This window comes from Myotis nattereri (genome assembly GCF_964212035.1).
Source record: "Myotis nattereri genome assembly, chromosome: 5".
Taxonomy (NCBI): Eukaryota; Metazoa; Chordata; class Mammalia; order Chiroptera; family Vespertilionidae; genus Myotis; species Myotis nattereri.
In genome coordinates this window covers 56,303,847-56,322,895 of record NC_138080.1, presented here as the reverse complement: position 1 = coordinate 56,322,895, position 19,049 = coordinate 56,303,847, and the positions used below count along the sequence as shown (strand labels likewise).

Sequence of the window (19,049 nt, the reverse complement as noted above, 5' to 3'; positions counted from 1 at the left end):
TGGGGTGCCTGGCCAGTCTGGGTGAGGGGCTGAGGGCCGTTTTCAGGCTGACGGGCGACTGAAGCTCCCAGCCTCTTTTATTTTTTCTTTTTTCTGGGATTTATTTACCTTCTATAGCTGTCACTGGAGCTGAGAGCCATCTCCAGCTCTGAGACCCTTGCTGGCTGAAAGCAGGTATCTGGGTTTGTTTACCTTCTATAATTGAAACTCTGTTGCCATCACTGGCGCTCTAAGCTCTGAGCCCGCCGGGGGCTGAAATCAGGTACCTGGGGTTTGTTTAGCTTCTATAATTGCAACATTGTTGCATCCGGAGCTCAGAGCTGGGCCTTGGCAGGTGGGGAACCTTGGCTTCCTCCATCACTGGAGCAAGCTAGCCTCATGTTCGCTTCAGCTGTGTGGCTGCCGGCTGGTGGCTGCCATCTTTGTTGGCAGTTAATTTGTATATCCTGCTGATTAGCCAATGGGAAGCATAGCGGAGGTACGGTTAATTACCATGTTTGTCTATTATTAGATAGGATTGTGTTTGTATAATATATACCTATAATGTGTCTATATGTGTGTGTATACTTTCCAACCCATCATGATTTTACAGATACTAATATCTGTGGGGAACTTTAAAATATAAATTGCTCTAAATCCAGAGATGATGTGAGAGAATTTTTTGTATTGTGTGACCTTCAGACACTTGGTTATGGCAAAGCCTGAGGTGGAGGTGAGGGCAGTCTGAGTTGGGAAGTCCTGAGTGTCACAAAAGACGAGACCCTCTGGCTATACAAGGGCCAGTGTAGTCAGTGGGAACAGAACTGATTCGTTCCCTTCTAAAGGTATTCAAGCATTTTACTGGAAGATCGTTATTTTTCATGCCAATATGTAGGATCAGGCCTAAACCAGCAGTCAGACATCCCTTGAGGGGTCCCAGATTGGAGAGGGTGCAGGCTGGGCTGAGGAGGCCACCTTTCCCGTGCACAAATTTTGTGCACTGGGACTCTAATATGTATATATCAACTATCCATTGACACAGACAATTGGGTAGTGAAGGCCTGGGGAAGGAGTGGGGACTAGGTGGAGGGGAATAATGGGGGATAAAGGAAACAATATCTGTAATACTCTCAACAATAAAGATCTTAAAAAGAAAAGTCTCTTCAGTAAATGGTGCTGGGTAAACTGGATAGCACATGCAAAAGAATGAAACTAGGTTACTGACTTAAACCTTTTACAAAAATTAACTCAAAATGAATAAAAGACTTGAATATAAGACCTGAAACCATAAAATACATAGAAGAAAACATAAGTGATAAGTTCCTTGATGCCTGTTTTAGTGATGCTTTGTGGAATCAACTCCAGTGGCAAGGGAAACAAAAGCAAAAATAAATTAGTGGGATAACATCAAACTAAAAAGCTTCTGTGCAGCAAAGGAAACTCAATAAAATGAAAGGCATCCATACCAAATGGAAAAAATATATTTGCAAATCATACACCCAAAAAGGAGTTAATATCCAAAACAGATAAAGAACTCATATATATCAACAACAACAATAACAAAACCTGATTAAAATATGGGCAGATCTGAATAAACATTTTTCTAAAACAGATATACAGATGGCCTAAGGCACATGAAAAGATGTTCAACATCACTAATTATTAGGGAAATGGAAATCAAAACCACAATGAGATATCACTTCACACCTGTTGGAATAACTATCATCAAAAGACAAGAAACAAGAGTTGGAGAGGATGCAGAAAAAAGGGACCTCAGTTGTATAATCATAAGGAATTAAATTCTTCCAACAACCATTAGAATCTGGAAGAAGTCTCTGAGCCTTAGAGGAGATCTCAGCTGCAGCCCACACTGTGGTTACAGCCCATGAAACCCTGAGCAGAGGACCAGCTAAGTTGTACCCAAACTTACAGAGGACACAGACCCATGGAAATTACAAGAAATAAATTTATGTTGTTTTAAGATGCTCAATTTGTAGTAATTTGTTACACAGAAAACATTAAAAAAGATCTAAGATATTTATACATGTTTTTCATTAGAAAATGAATTGTGCATTAGGACATCTTTGTTTTTCTTTAAAGATTTCCCATTTTCCCCTCAACCTCTGAATGAGTATGACAGAAATCACTCTCCTGCTTCATTTTAATACAATGTACACTGAAATATATCATCAGATGCTTATTTCTAATAGTTATCTCAACCTTGGCATATCCAAAATTGAGCTAATCTCCAAAATCCAGCCCACACACCCATGACCCTCCCCTCTGAAACCTGCTCTCCCCTCCCCCACCTTCCTAATATCTTTTAAAGGCAACACCATCCTTCCAGTTATGTAGTACAAAAACTTTGGTTCAACCGCGCCCCCCCCCTCAAACCACCCCATCCTTGTCTACCCTATCCCTCTTATTATGCTCTATTTTTTCTTTTCCCCACAGCACTTATCTTTAATACACTATCTGACTCACTCCTTTATAATGTGTATCATCTATTACAGTGATGGCGAACCTATGACACATTTTTTTGGTTGATTTTTCTTTGTTAAATGGCATTTAAATATATAAAATAAATATCAAAAATATAAGTTTTTGTTTTACTATGGTTGCAAATATCAAAAAATTTCTATATGAGACACGGCACCAGAGTTAAGTTAGGATTTTTAAAAATGCTGACACGCCAAGCTCAAAAGGTTCGCCATCACTGATCTATTATCTGTTTCTCCACATTAGAATGTAAGATTCTCTAAGACACCAGGACAAGGACATAAAATAGTGCCTCCACAGAGGACACTCAAGAAATATTCCGGAATAAATGATGAAATAAGCTATAAACACATTCCATAACAGATTCTTGAGTTAGCTTATTTTATTGCCTAGAAGTCTCTAAAAGTATCCAATATCAAAAAATCTTTTGCTGCCCTAGCTGGTTTGGCTCAGTGGATACAGCGTCAGCCTGCAGACTGAAGGGTCTCAGATTCGATTCCAGCTAAGGGCACATGCCTGTGTTGCGGGCTTTATCCCCAGTGGGGGATGTGCAAGAAGCAGCCAATCAATGATTCTCACTCATCATTGATGTTTCTATCTCTTTCCCTGTCCCTTCCTCTCTGAAATTAATAAAGATATATTTTTAAAAAATCTCTTGCTGATCACCAAATTCTGAATATTCCCAGAATTGCTATGATTGGGCTTTCAAAGTAAGAGTGAGCTGGGTTAGGCTGGTTTCTAGAGACATCCTGCAAGTGAAATTAATAATGAGGACTAGAAGAATGCTAATTTTATTGGTGTATCTTTGATAAATCTTTTATATGTAACATTTTGAGAACTGATTAGTGTAGAGAAAGACAGTTTCTACAGTCTTGAGAAAAATCCAGTTTATATTTTGCTGTTGTTCCTGTAATTCAGCATAATCACTTAATTCAAAGACCCTAGCTTCAACCTGATAACACTCTCAGGAAAATTTAGTCTGAATGACTAAATTATTTCTGCTTAAACTTACTCAACTGAGCTACAGGAGCTAGGATTATATGGTTTGTACTTATTTCTGTCACCAAGCAAGAAAATAAATTTAATTATAATATTAAAAATATTTTCTTTAAAAAATTCTTAGAACATGGAAAAACAGTAATTCATGAGACATTTCATTTTCTTTTAAGATAATAAAGAAAAAAGGCTATTGTTTGTAAGGTAAGTTGTACAGATTATTTGTGAGATGTAAAAATTTATTTTTAAGAAAGTATCTTTATTGTTCAAAGTATTACATATGTCCTTTGTCCCCCCCATTGACCCTTTCCACCCTGCACCTGCCCTCCCACCACCCAGGCCTTCACCACACTATTGTCTGTGTCCATGGATTATGTATAAAATACATATAAGTTCTTTGGTTAATCTCTCCCCACCAAATTGGATTTTTATACTTAAAAATTTTATTACTATTTTATTTTTTCCAGAAGAGTTGGCTTCTATTTAATCTGTTTAATTAAAATATCTGTATCTCAGATACATAGTTTTGAGTAATACCAGTTAATTTATTTTTACTTTACTTTATAGGACCAGTATTTAAATTTACACGATGCTTCAAATTGACATAACATAAATGGTTGGTGTTTTAGAAACAAAGGGGCATGGGTAAAATAATTTAATAATTTATAAATAACCTACAGTTTTCTAATCTGAGACATACAACTGGAAATTCATACAACTTCAGAACTAGAAGAAACTTGGAGATCTCCAAAACACTCATTTCATATATGGAACTTTAACTAAGAGACATCTAGGATTTGCCCAAAGGTCCCCATCACACAACTGGTTCATGGCAGAGCCAGCACTAGAATCCAGGAGTGATGGCTGCCAGGGCAGGCTTTTCCCCAATATATTATGTAGTTTTCCTTGTATATTTTTTTCTTCTTAATTTCAGTGTAATTTTATTACTGCTATTATCATTATAATATAATTTCTGTGGTGTTTAAAGCCAAAGGTAACTGTGGAATGACAAAAATTCTGGCCTGGGGCATACACTCACTTTCGGCAATCAAGTAATAACCTTATATATGTAATCTGTAATATATGATTTTCTGCATCTTTCATATTTTCTATAATGAGCATGTGCTATTCATAATGAAAACTTAATTTTAGAAAACATTATTAAAATTATTCATATTAAAAATAAGCATAACATATAAAACATATATAATAAGATAGACTAAAGTAGATTTTATATTTTTCCCTTAAAAGAATAAATTCTGTCTTATTTAATGTCATTTGTTACTTTTGATGTTTAGAAAGAAAGCATACTAAAATAAGCTTTGTGAATAACTGTCCTTCTATTTTCTTACTTCTTTTGTAAAATAGTCCTTGTCTAAATATATCTGCCTCTCCATCATATATTCAAAACCAAACCTATAAAAAATTAGACATAGGTAACAGTTTACTGTAATTTTTTTTTCATTTGAGAGATTCTTTTTTTGGTAAATTTCTCTGTTCACCCATGATAGTTGCACTAGCCTTGGGCTCCATGCTCCTTGATAGTGACTGCACAAAGGGTAATGCGGGTTAGAACTCTATTTAGGTACTATGCTTTATTATTTTATTTTAACTTTCCAGAACCTAAATTTTGGGCTAAATTAGCTGGCTACCTTGGAGTCTGACCTTCTACTTTAACTTGGCTGAGAAAAACATTTTTATTATGGAGAAATAATTCCTACCAGGAAGCAATTTGTATCCAAGAGCTATCATGTTTCACACATCATTAGGAGAAGCATTGAGCAGTGCTAATCAATTTGGATAAATATCGAATAGAAAACAGAAGTTTGTGAATTACAATGGAGAATAGAGTCTACAGATTGGTTAGAGGAAAGAATAAAAGACCAATAGAGGAAGAAAACAATATTCTGGATAAGACAGAGTATTGAATATACTGGAGGCACATAGGGTGAGAGAAAATACTCTAAACTGTTAAAGTGTCCTGTTCCCTCTGGAAAGGAGTGTGAAATAGCCTGGCGGATGGTGAAATTCTAGCACATCAGCCCAGAAGCACCTGGTTGAGAAGTCTGCAGGAATGGAGAGGAGAGAGGGCAGTTTATCTGGAATCAAACTGAACTTGGTCCCGGAACTTGGTGGGTGCTAAGAACATAGCTTAAAGAGAGAATTTTTGCATCCACAATTCGTTTTGAGGAGCTGGCAAGATATAATAAAAAAGTATGAGGAGGAGCAAACATACATTAAGATCTCATAGGTGAGCCCAGGGGGGACATAACCTGTGGGGGAAGTAAACTAGGTGTTTATCTGTTAAGCCATTCTGGACTTTTTCTGTCTAGACATAGTCTATGTGGTTGGATTAAATATGTTCATTATAGCATATTATTTGTTAATATCCTATTGCTAGTCCTTCCTGCTGCGTTCCTCTTTCCCTCACTAGATTTTGCTAGATTCTTGAGAAAGAGACTGTGCACCATGCTTTGTTCTATACCCTGGCCATCCACCTCCCATTGCACCCCACCCCATGCACACTGCAGCATTCCTCAACTCCCTGCCCTGCCCTGCCCTGCCCTGCCCTATTTTTAACCCATTGGATTCATCATGACCTACTATTCTATATAATTCACTGTATGTTATATTTATAAGTTAAATATCGTGGTTAGTGACATTTATCTTATGGTTATGTCCTTCTCTTTTCCTTATAAGTAGAGCTATAAGACAGATGTTTAAATTAACACAGCCTCTCTTGTTTTTCTATGAGTTGGGAGCAAGTACAATAGGCATTGCCTGAAAGGAGAAAAAGAATATAAATTCAGATGGGACTGACCTGGGATGGAAAGGATTGAAGCACATGGACAGGACTTTCTGCTGGAGTATATACTAATTCAAGGAAGTCCAGAATTTTCCTTAGTATCCTGAGCTTAGAGAGGAGACCTTGGTTCTAGTTCTATTCTGTCACTACTGTGTGACATTAAACAAATCCCTGTTTTAGTTTCACTGCCTATAACATGGGGATAGTAATAGTTTTCCTGTTCTGTCTCATGGTTTTTCAAGATAACTCTATATCAGACATACTAAAATAGTTTTAAAAGTTTAAGATATTATACTTTTGTAAACACATTATAATTATTATCAAATATTTTATTTTTTAAAATGTTTTCTCTAAGATATATTTCTATGTGCAGAATAAGATATTAAGGCCTAATATACAATTAGGTGATACTGTGTTTAATATTCATATAAAATGTTTCCTGGTTTAAATATCAATCATTTTTGTAAAGTAGGATTTTTTTTATCTTCTCTATACCTGTGTATACTCTGTTGGCAATTAGAAACTTAAGTTTGGCTATTTGTGATCACTGCTTCTGGCTGGGAAAATACTGGATTTGAAGCAAGGAGCTGAGCAGATGTTGAATGGAGGGCCTGTGGGGAAGGTTCAGGCGGGTAGTGAGCACCGGCGAGGAATGACTTTGTCAGGAACTGGCCCATCAGGTGCATGGGCCATAAAATGAGGCCATGAGGGACACAATGTTCTTGATGCCAGTAGTAAATCCGTTTCAAATAAAGTGAACTGTTTGCTTAAACTTTCCTATGTTCTGTCAGAACTTTCACGCTGAGAGTTGACTCAATATAGCCAGTAGCTTACCTAGAGGCTGTAGGGCAGAAAGACTCAGAGTACAGGTTGTTGCATCAAAATTGTTTTCAGTAAGGCAAAACTCTCAGGAACTATTTGGCATCTTGCTTGTTAGAACTTTCTAGTTTGAACATAATTTCCCCTTTTGATGATACTGCTCTTTTAATATCCCATTTGGAATAAAGTACTCACCTGATGAATTATGTACAGGATGTCCCACCAATAAAATGCATATACACTTTAACAGCTGATAGTTCAATTTTGAAAAGGAAATGTATTTTAATAATCACTGCCTTTATAATTATTCATTGTGTATATACATTTTATGGCACACCCTCTATAATCAGTTCTCTGACAAATCTATGATCTTTTAATTTCAACTTTACATTAATATTATATAAGGGAAATTGTCAAGCATTCATTGTACTTTTCCTTGTGGATACTTCATGTTTTAATTTTATGTGGACTTTTTTCTCTTCTCTTTCCCCCAGTGAAGAGTGTTTCACAGAAAGCTGTCTGCTGGTGAGACATGGTTGCTACAGAGCCAGAGATGCCACAGCGAGGTTACTAGGGAGAATACCGAGGTGAGTATCTGATGATGGAAGAGAGCACTTTTCATTCTCCTTGTGAGGTTCTTTAGGTACAGATGACAAGTTCAGTAACTGGGTAAGAATAAGACTTCAGAAAGAAATATGAAATTTTAACATGTTTCCTCAGAGTGATATAAATTTGAAGATACTTCTTCAAGGATGATTGAATTTGGTTTATGCCCACCTGATCTTAATCTATGGTGAAAATGACTTGGAAAATCCCACATGATACAGATATTTTGGTTATAAAACCAGGTAGGCTCTCCAAGGCCTTTGTCTCATCACCTGGGATGACAAATCTCAAATATTTCTTCCATCTTCACGTTTGGTTAAGTAAAGGTCAATAAAAATTTATTGAGATCTACTATATGCTGGTGTTTTACTAAGGAGTTTTCATACTTTTTCTCATTTAATCCTATAATCCTGATGCACAGTATTATCATTTCAATAAACACTAGGAAATATTACTCAGTGGAAAAGGTAGGATTTGAATCGTGTTCAGTATCACTAAGTTCTTTCTGTTAAAACATTTCCAGCTAATGAAGAATAGAATAAATACATAAATTATTGATTTCCTGTATACCTCAAATCCAGTACTTTTTCTGTTAGTTTTATGAATACTTTGAAAAATTTATAAATTATAAAGTTTAATAAGATGCTTTGAGGAGATTATTCTGGCTTTTGAAAACAAAATGTGTGAAACACTGCTCATTTTTACCATTAGCACGTTTAATCAGTGCCTTATTGTTTGGGCTCCCTGTAGGTGGTTCTTGATGCCCACATGCTTTCAGTTAATTAAAAAAAAAACTTACTGAATCTATAGCTTGTATAGAACATTGTGCTAGAATAGGTAAGACTGTAGTCTAAAGCTTTCTATATAAGGCAGTGGGCATATTACCAGATTGTAAAGGGAAGCATCTTGAGTAGAAATCTTAAATGCCCCCTCAATATTTGAAATTGGCAGTTAATCCTATCAACAATATGTTACACTTAAACTTTAGATACCTTCAATCTCCTAAAATCCTTTAGTGGAGTCACAAGGCCAAGCCAAAGAAAATCTGCATCTTCTGGGATTGTGGAGTTTTTCACTGTCACCAGTATTCATTTATCAAATCTGAACAAGGGCATGTGGAACAGACCGATGCCCTTTAAGAAAGGGTTGTGGCCAAGCTGGCATGGCTCAGTAGTTGAGCATCGACTTATGAACCAGGAGGTTATGGTTCGATTCCCAGTCAGGGCACATGCCTGGGTTGCAGGCTCTACCCCGGTGTAGAGTGTACCGGAGGCAGCCGATCAGTGATTCTCTCTCATCATTGATGTTTCTATTTCTCTCTCTTTCCCTTCCTCTCTAAAATCAATAAAAATATATTTTTACAAAAGAGAAAGGGTTGTGATGTTTGGGTTCACATGTAAAGAAGAATGAATTGGCACCCTATTAGCCTGGGAAGACACATCTTTTGGCTCAGAATATCTTTTAGAAAGCAAAAGTAGATTGAAAAAGAGAAAGAAATGTTCTTGGAGAGCAAGTTGTATGACATGAGTGAAATTTATTGAGGCAGTTTATGTGTCTGGGTTTTCAAAAGTGCTGGAAAATTTTATGATCACCACTAGGTACTTGTAACTTGGTCAGTGGGAATATAAGAGAAAGGTTATTTAATGCTTCTAAATATGGATGTATTGTCCATGTGAATTAGGATTGAGAGTTCTTTCCATGTAGTGCTTTTTCCTATGCTATATTATTTTTTTAAGAAGTTAAAAAAAAGAATGTTAGGTCTCTTCCTCTGAAATTCCTGTTTATTGGTTACTCTTAGGGACAGGACATTTGATTAGGTGGACTAGCTCATGTATAGCAAATGCCACCCTACTTTAATACAGGTTGCTTAGAAACAGTGTTTTGGGATTACTACCTTAATGGTTATCTGTGAATTGAACACTGCCAATCTCTTATCTCACAGAGGGCGTGGGCAAACCATTAAGTGACTCCAATTTTAGAGATTGTGACACTGTGTATTAGACATCAGCCTTTGCAGGAGACCTGGGCCTTGAGCACATACCGAGATAAGACATTTATGTGAAAGATAAGACTTGTTTCTCAAACCACTGGGTGCTCACAGACTATCACATAGAGCTGTATGAGTTTTAGACATCAGAAGAGAGAGGAGGTGTTGTACATACTTTGTGATTTTATCTATAAGCCAACTTTCCAGAAAAAGCCTTATAAAGTTACAGTAAGATGCCCTATCTATGCAAGTAGTTTAGGGAAATAGCAATATTAAAATCACTTATAAGACTGCATTGTATAAACTACCTATGTTTATATAGTCTAGGGAGTGTATGTATATGTACAATTCACGAAGCATCTAGAAATTGGAAGGAAATCTTGAACATGGTTTCATATAGACTTCCCTATAGTGTAGATGAGGACACATTTAATTCATCCCTAATATATCTAGAGTCCTTATTTCATGTCAGGCATTGCAGATGTGACTATGGATTAGGTATGTGGAAAAACAATCCTATATTTAAAAAAGAATATTTACTAAACATAACATTGCCGTTGAGACAGATTGTTCAAAACAAAATAGGATTATTTGTCCTTGGTTGCCACTTTAGCCATCATCGTCTATTCTAAAAGATATTGGTCCATCAAAGCAAAGACCTACGAGACTTGCATATTTTAGGTTATAATCACAAGAAATTAAAAAAAAAAACTGTTTCATAAATATTTTAAATATTCTTTGTTCTTCAGACGTGCATAAATTATTGCTGCTACATTTTTCCCCTTTCCTTTTTTCTCTGTTAGCAGGCAGTGGCTACAATTGATTCAGCACTACTTTACCAGAATAAGTAAAGGTTGATTTGTCTTGTGTGATATTAAATTAAATCTGAGCAATAAACAACTTAAATTTTAATGCTTCATATTCAAGAGTGCATCTATGCTAATATTTAAATAGCACAATACAGGGTAAAGCAAAAGTAGGTTTATATAAAATATTGATAAATAATAATTTAAGAATAATCTCTGTATTTCATGTACTCACAGCTATAAACCACTCTGTATATCTATCTTTCCAACTCTGACTCTGTGCATTGGTCTTTGGTTTTAGACTTTTGCTGAAAGCTCTACAATAAGAAATATAGAAAGGTGAAAGTATTGCTCTAAGCCTTACTCAGCTAGAAAAAAAAATTGTGCAAATCTTACTTGAGATTTATTCACTGACTTATTTGACTAGTGTAGATTAAGACTTAGTCATAAAGGCAAATAATATAAAGCAATGTTACCTATAGTATTCTTTTGGTGTATTTGATAGAAGTTTAAGATGACCACATCATCAAATATGTGCCTATAAAGAAATGTGTTTAATGTCTTCACCAATTTGATCTATTTCCCAGATCACTGAAAGTGAAGCAATGCTGTTAGGGTATCTATGTGAATAGAATATAGATACTTTTTTTTCAGTTTTCATATATAAGGTGGACCAGTGGCGTATCAATATACTTTCCTTTTCAATTTTCTCCCTCCCTTATATTGGTATATATTGTTGTTGAACTTTCTCCTTTATGGAGACTTTGCTTCAGATGTGTGTGTGTGTGTGTGTGTGTGTGTATACACACACACTCTGACTCTCTCCATATACATACACACACACACACACACACACATATATATACTATGTATATATTTATTATACAAAATATGTATATTATACGTATAGTATATATGCATCACACACACACACATACATACATTCACTTTGCCTTATGAGACAAGCTATTGTAAGAAAAAAAAAATACATATCCCAACTTGAGTAAGTGTCTAAACCTCAAAGAACTTCAGTTTCTTATTTGCAAAATGGAGTTAATCATATCTACCTTTTTTGGATTCTATGAAGACTAAATTAATATGCAAAACAAATAGGTCCTGACAAATTGTGGGCAATAAAAAGTGGCCTTTTCTCCTAATTGTTAATTGTTGAATACATTAACAAAGCAAAGCAAGCCATTCTTTACGTTTTTCCACTAAGATCCAGGAGAAGTGGGAGGACTATATTTTCCTTTTCATAAGGTGTGTAAGATTGTCAATCAGAATAAATAGGATGCCTTGGCCAGTGTGGTTCAGTTGGTTGAGTCATTGTCCCGTGCACAATTGGTTGACTAGTCTTCCTATGCACTGAAAGGTAGCCAGTTAGATTTCTGGTCAGGGCACATGCACAGGTTTCTTCTAGATCCTAGGTAGGGTATGTGTGGAGTTTCGTAATCGATATTTCTCTCTTCCTCTCTCCCATTTTCTTCCCCTCTCTCTAAAATCAATAAACACACACACACACACACACACACACACACACACACACAAACACACTCATATATAAATAATAAAAGGCTAATATGCAAATCAAATGGTGGAACAACCGGTCACTATGATGGGCACTGACCACCAAGGGGCAGATGCTCAACACAGGAGCTGTCCCCTGGTGGTCAGTATACTTCCACAAGGGGAGTGTTGCTCAGCCAGAAGCCAGGCTCACAGCTGGCAAGCACAGCGGCAGTGGCAGGAGCCTCTCCCACCTCCGCAACAGCACTAAGGATGTCCGACTGCCGGTTTAAGCCGGGCGCAGACATCCCCTGAGGGCTCCCAGACTGCAAGAGGGCACAGGCTGGGCTGAGGGAACCCCCTGAATGCACAAATTTCATGCACTGGGCATATATATATATATATATATATATATATATATATATATATATATAAAAGTATATATATATACTTTTTTTTCTTTTTAAAGAACTAGGATCTTTTGTGATGTTTCCTCTCAAAATTTATCTGCCTTGCTGTGTAAAATCTGAGCCACATGGAGCAGTGTGTGTAGGAGCTCCAGCTGAGCCCAGTTGGTAGCCATCATCAATGGCCAGCCAGGAGAATGAGCCATCTTCTTCCAGGAGAGCCCAGTTGGTAGCCATCATCAATGGCCAGCCAGGAGAATGAGCCATCTTGGATGTCCAGCCCTGTCAAGATTTCATATAAATCTAGTCTCAGTGGCCAATGCAACCACATAAGAAACCCCACGTTACAAATAGTCAACCTCCAGAATCAGAACAGAAGAAAACAATAAAATGTTTTTTTTTTAAGCCACAAAGTTCTGGGTAGTTTGCTATAGATACCTAGAACAGCATTATAAGCAAAATCATAGTGACTTAAGCAAACACACTCACCTAAAGAGATATATCTGATATATTAAACCTCAAAATATTAAGGAATATATGCTCTATAGGCCCAAACCCTATTTTTTAATTTCAATGTGATCAAGTTTAAAAAAATATAGTTAGTGTATGGTGTTAGATTAGAGGGGGAAATTGAAATACAGCATTTTGGAACTCTGAGCTTCATATGCTTCCATCCATTCATTTAAATATTGATTATGTACATATGCAAAACAATACACCAGGTGCTGTATGTGGGGGATAAAGGGATGAGTCACAAAGCTGCACCAATATTTGCATTTTGGAAGACCCTCCCTTTTCCCTCTGAAGACAATAAAACACAGTGTACAAGTTTCCTGCTGGGTTTTCCTTTGGTATTTTCTTCCTTTTTTTTGGACCATGCCCCCCACCCCCCAAATTGTTAGTTGGAGTTTTTGAAAAGTGCAAAAAGATAAAACTCTTGATCTGAAGGAAAATAGTTACATACATAATGACATAGTAATCTTAAAAAAAATTAGTCATATTAATAAACAATTTAGAATGTTGCTGAATATTTTTATTTTTATTGGCTCCTATATATATATTTTTAATCCTCACCCGAGGATATTTTTCCACTGATTTTTAGAGTGGAAGAGAGAGGGAAAGACAGAGAGAAATATCGATGTGAGAGAAACACATTGATTGGCTGCCTCCTGCATGAGCCCTGACTAAGGCCTGGGCTGGGGAGGAGCCTGAAACTGAGGTATGTGCCTTTGACCAGAATATTGCTATTCTTTCTGTGAGATTTATGTTCATGATCTGGTAAAAATTACAGAATGGATTATGGAATTATATAGCCTAGAAGCTTTAAATGTGATAAGCCAACTATTAACAGCTTTTAAGTATGGTGACTTTGTTAAAAACGTGGGCTTTGAAAGGGCAGAGACTTGACTTTGTTTCTGACACTGACAATTACTTTTTTATTTTTTTACTTTAGATAATTTTGAAAACACTCTAAGCCTAAATTTCTTATCTATAAAGTGAGTATAAAAATGGTATTGATATCCACAGCTATTGTGAGTACCGGCTGCAATTATGCATGCAAAGTACTTGTCAGGGCTCTAGCACATAGTAAGAGACTCAACCTTTTTTGAGATCAAGGTTATGGGGGATTACATTTTCTAGGGTATTAAAATAATAGTGACGGTGAGGGTTCAGTGCAATTTTATTAAGGTTTCACAGTTGTTGGGGCAATTTAAAAATTATCTATCCTATGTACATGTTACAGATGTTTTGAAAGTTTAAAATAATTACTTTAAACAACAGTGCAAGTTTTGTTAAATGAAATCCCATGTAGACAGACTATCTCTCTGGTTGAAATGAGGGTGGGGACCACTCTCATTTGCTACAGTGGTTCTCTTACAACAACCAAATGGCTTAGCAAAGTCCAGTTTGTAAACTGCACTAGGCTATTATTTCCATGTTCTTAGCTCTATTTCTTTCCAGCCACGCTTTGCCATGTGTTGTAAGCACTTGAAAGTATATATATTATCCTCAATGTCTCATGTCGCTTTTTGCCCCTCTACTGGAGTTCCTGCTCCTCACTCTGACTCCATAGTCCTAAACTGTGCTTTGGCTTTTCAGACATCAGCCTCTTTGCTCAAGCTTGGAGGTGAAAGGATATAAGGAGAATATGCCTTAAGAAAAAAAATAATAAAAATCACACTTAATATGCATTAATTTACTATTGCAAGCATTTTATCCCAATTGCAAGCATATTTCACCTTAATTGCTCAAGCAGACTGAGCTTCATTTTCATTCCATAGTTTTAAATTTTGTAATTTGGGATATCTCCAAATACATTCTAGGGAAGTTGGTGATGGCACTACCAGCTGGTGAGCACAGATGTCAACTCATTTACATATTTAGCCAAATCTTGATAAATCCTAATATGCATTTGCTTAAACCAGAAGTTCCTTTCCCTTGAGTTTCTTTTCTCAAAAATTCCAGAAATTTACAGGGATGTTGACAAGTATTCATGAGATTTGCCTGGGTTTAGGTCTTACTTAAGTAAGTCCCATCTAAACTCCACAGACCTGACTTGTTCTCCTATTCTTGTGCCCCTCAAGCTTTGCCACTGCCATCCCTGATGGTGCTGGCTAGCCTTTATATTTGGCATAGAGGGTCTTAGCGCCTGCTCCTGAACTTGTAAAGTGTGAATGAAAACATTTCTGATGTGCTCGATAGAGGAAGGAGCTAAAAGTTTGCTGGAACAAAAAAAAAGGGTTGTCAGGAACTATGTTCTAGAGTAGTTGCTGATAACTCTTTTTTTGTTATTTATTTGTTTTTGTTGATCCTCACCCAAGGATATTTTTTCCATTGATTGTTAGAGAGAGTGGAAGGGAGGAGGAAAGACAGAGAGAAACATCGATTAGTTCTCTCCCATATGCGCTGGACCAAGACTGCAACCAAGGTAACGTGCCCTTGATCAGAATTGAACCCAGGACCCTTCAGTCTGCAGGCTGACGCTCTATCTACTAAGCCAAACTGGCCAGGGAAATGGTAGCTCTTTTAATTAAACAAGTATTACATTTTAAGAATAAAATATGCTGATTTTAAAATTTGAAACAGATAGTACTGGGTCAGAAGGAGAAATCCTCCAATTTTTTGTTCATTTTATTAAAATCTTCCATATATTCCTGCTTTTTTATTTGTATAGCATATGTTCACTTTTTAAAAGTCAGAGATCCTAGGAGGAAAGGAGAGATAACGAACTTTGTTTTGGTGTTTTATGATATATCTTTACTTATGCTTTCTTTGAAATTTTTAAAATGTAAAATTGTTTTGACCTTTAACTGGAACATGTAGTACATTTAGATTTAATGGAATTGCTAACATTGAAAATTGTTCTTTCCTCTTCATTCTTTAAATTTTAGGGTATTTTAAAATTCTAGTATTCCATCTACTAATTTGGAAGTTGTATATTATGTTTCTTTTCTTTTAGTGTTTTCTCTAGAAATTACATCCAAGTCTAATGTCAAACAATAACTTTACCATCTCCTAGACAATGCAAATCTTAAAAATCTTTCATTCCATTTGCTCTCCTTTTAATTTATGTTATTTTGCTAGATATTTAATTATATTTTTATGCTGCAAAATACATTATTACAATTATTGGTCTTATATAGTCAAAGTTTATTTAGATTTACTCAAACACTAATTTCTTTGTAGTTTATTCATTTTCTTACCTTGGACTTTCCATTTGGGATCACTTTCCTTCTGCCTGAAAGATATCCTCTAAAATTTTACTAGTGAGGATCCACTAGTGGCAAACATTGACAGCTTATGTTTATATAAAAAAAAAAATGCCATTACTCCTCCCTTTAAAAATATATTTTCTCCGAATATAGAATTCTAGATTGACAGTCACTTGTTTTCAGCCAATTGAAAGTATCATTACACTGTCTTTTAGTTTATTTTAAAATGTTGTGAAATCAAATGTAAGTCTGTTGCTCCATTGAAAGAAATCTCTCTTAAAAATGTTTTTATTGATTTTAGAGAGTGGAAAGGAGAAGGAGACAGAAACATTGATGATTAAGAAACATTGATCAGTTGCCTCCTGCATGCCTCCTACTGGGGATTGAGGAAGCAACTCAGGCATATGCCCTGCCTGGGAATCAAACCGGCGACTTCCGGTGAATAGGATGACACTCATTAACTGAGCAACATGGACCAGGCAAGAAATCTCTCTTTTTTTCTCTGGCTTTTTAAACACCATCTCTTTGTCTTTGGTGTTTCACTACTTTATTATAATCAGTATTTCTTCTGATAGGGATGTATTAGGCTTCTTAAATCTGTGGATTGATGTCTCTAATTATTTCAGGAATCTTTTCAGCCATTATCTTCCCAAATACTGTCATTACTTCATTTTCTTTCTCTCCTATCTTTCTGGGGCTTTAATAGAAAATATGTTAGACATGCTAACCCTATCCTCAATCTCTCTTGACTTTCCTTTTGCTTTTCCCCTATTTCTTTATTTCTTCATATTGCATTGTAGATATTTTCTTCTGACCCATCTTCCAGTTCTTCATTTTCTCACCAGATGTGTTCGATCTGCTCACAAACACATTACTTGTATTCTTAAACTTAAATAAATGAGTGTGTGTTTTTTTGTTTGTTTTTTAATTTCTAGAACATTTAATTCTTTTTCAGATCTGCTGGGTCACTTTTAACAGGCATGTTGTAATTTAAAGCTAATTATTCAAATGTCTAAAATCTTAGTCTGTTTGTTTTGTACATTAGAAAGTTTTAATTCTTTCTTTCTAGTTTAGAGTTATTTCCTTCTACAAATTCTTTCTTGTTTTCAGCTGTTCCTGAATCTTGTTATATCTATTTGTAAATCATACAGCAGTCCATTTAGCCATTTTAAGAAAAGTCTGATTGATCATTAGAAACTAAGTATACATGTGAAATAATTTTCTCAGGAGTAAAAGCAGCATAAAATTTTAGCTATTGTTACATGTGTATGCACAATATGCAAACAGTGGTTTTACTGAGATATATTGATTCTAATTTGTTTAGATATAAATACCATTCAAAGTTAGTGAAGATTGGGGTAAGATAGTACCTTTTTATTTATTTCTTTTGAGATAATTTCAAAGAGCTTAAAAATTAAAGAAAAAAATAAGTGATGAAGATTAGTACAGGAGCTATTTTAAGAATGTTTCTTATCCTGCTAGCTGTAAAAAATTCTCCTAAAAGAACAAATACCCTTAATTTATTATTTGTGATGTTTTTATTGGGTTAGCAATGAGAAACTTCAATGAGCCCTGCACAAGAAATCCTGCAACTTATTTGTTGGCATATGGAATTCCTATCACATTTTTACTATTTGGTGGAAGGAGATATTTGGCACATGATTAAGAATGATAACTCTCATTTTTTGACACCATTAATGTCCCATAAAGTCAAAGTTTAACCTGAGGAAAAAAATGCAAATTTAATGTAGGCAATAATGCCCAGTGAAACTATTAAGACCTTTATAATTTACACTAAAAAAGAGGTAAAGAACTTTACAAAAAGGTAATGTGGTATTCTCTAACAGGAAATGTTTTAGGTCAGATGATGTTCAAGAAAGGCAAAACATTTCTTATTTTATGGAGAAAACAAACTGATGAAACGTGTACCAATTATATTTTCACTAGCAACTTTATATTGATTCCATTTATGAAACCTGAACTGATATTCCCTTTTCTAACTCAATTAAGAGCTCTTCCAGTTTGCAGTGGGTCTATAACATGTCAGGGAACAGATTAGTATGTGGAATGCAGACTGAGACCACAAGTGAAAAGGCTGTTGATTCAGGAAGATCTAAATATCAGCTCACTGTTGAAATGTCAGCATTTGTGGAAACTGCAGCCAGAAAGGCAGCACCAACTTCTACTATAAAATCCTAAGGTAGAAGGAGGTCCACTATGGAAGGATGTCAATGAAGTGGAGGAAACCAAAAGCTTAGCAAAAAGAAATGCATGTCTGGGTAAATTTATTAATGTTTAATTTCTGGCACATCAAGGGTAACTTTCTGGCTCTCAGTCCACAGCTCTTTCTACTACATTCGGTACTTCCTTTCTCTGGAAGAGAAAGCCTTCTCAGGAGCCACAGATCAACGAGAGAGTCTCTATGGATGGAAACATGAGGGGAGGTAAGGAGTATGGTAATTAAATATACTGATCAACATAAGAACAGTAAAAGTAAACTTTTGGGATAGAATGTGGTTAGAAAGCTCCATTTCTGGAACTGGGTGAAATACAATTTGAAAAGCCAAATCAGTCAATATCAGAATAAAATCAGAAAATTAAATAAATTGAGATACAAATATTATAATGCAAAAACTATCTTTGCAAAAATTATTTTTCTTATTAAGAATGATGTCTGTTTAATAATTATCAGTGCTTCTATATAGGTAGTTTGATTGTTAAAAAGTGTTAAAAAATATCTGTGGCCTGTGTTCACTATACCACTTAGGTTCAGATTATATTTGGCATCCTTTTTTGACAATCTCTGCTTTTAATTAATAGGCACAGAAAGATGTTACTGGTAGCATGGGAGAAAAGCACTTCTTCCACTTTAATTTTAAAGTAGGTGTTTGAACTTAATTAATGAATTAATGAATTAATTCATTA

The 19,049-nt window shown here is 35.5% G+C and overlaps 1 long non-coding RNA gene across 1 annotated transcript in view; it reads left to right on the top strand.

Moving 5' to 3' along the window:
• LOC308519038 overlaps window positions 1–18,568 on the top strand; it is a 180,364-nt gene extending 161,796 nt beyond the window's left edge. The window contains exons 3-5 of the long non-coding RNA XR_013995977.1: window positions 7,594–7,686; window positions 16,426–16,603; window positions 18,460–18,568. This is a non-coding gene — a long non-coding RNA (uncharacterized lncRNA). The remainder of the gene's footprint in view (window positions 1–7,593; window positions 7,687–16,425; window positions 16,604–18,459) is intronic.
• The last annotated feature ends 481 nt before the right edge of the window (window positions 18,569–19,049 follow it).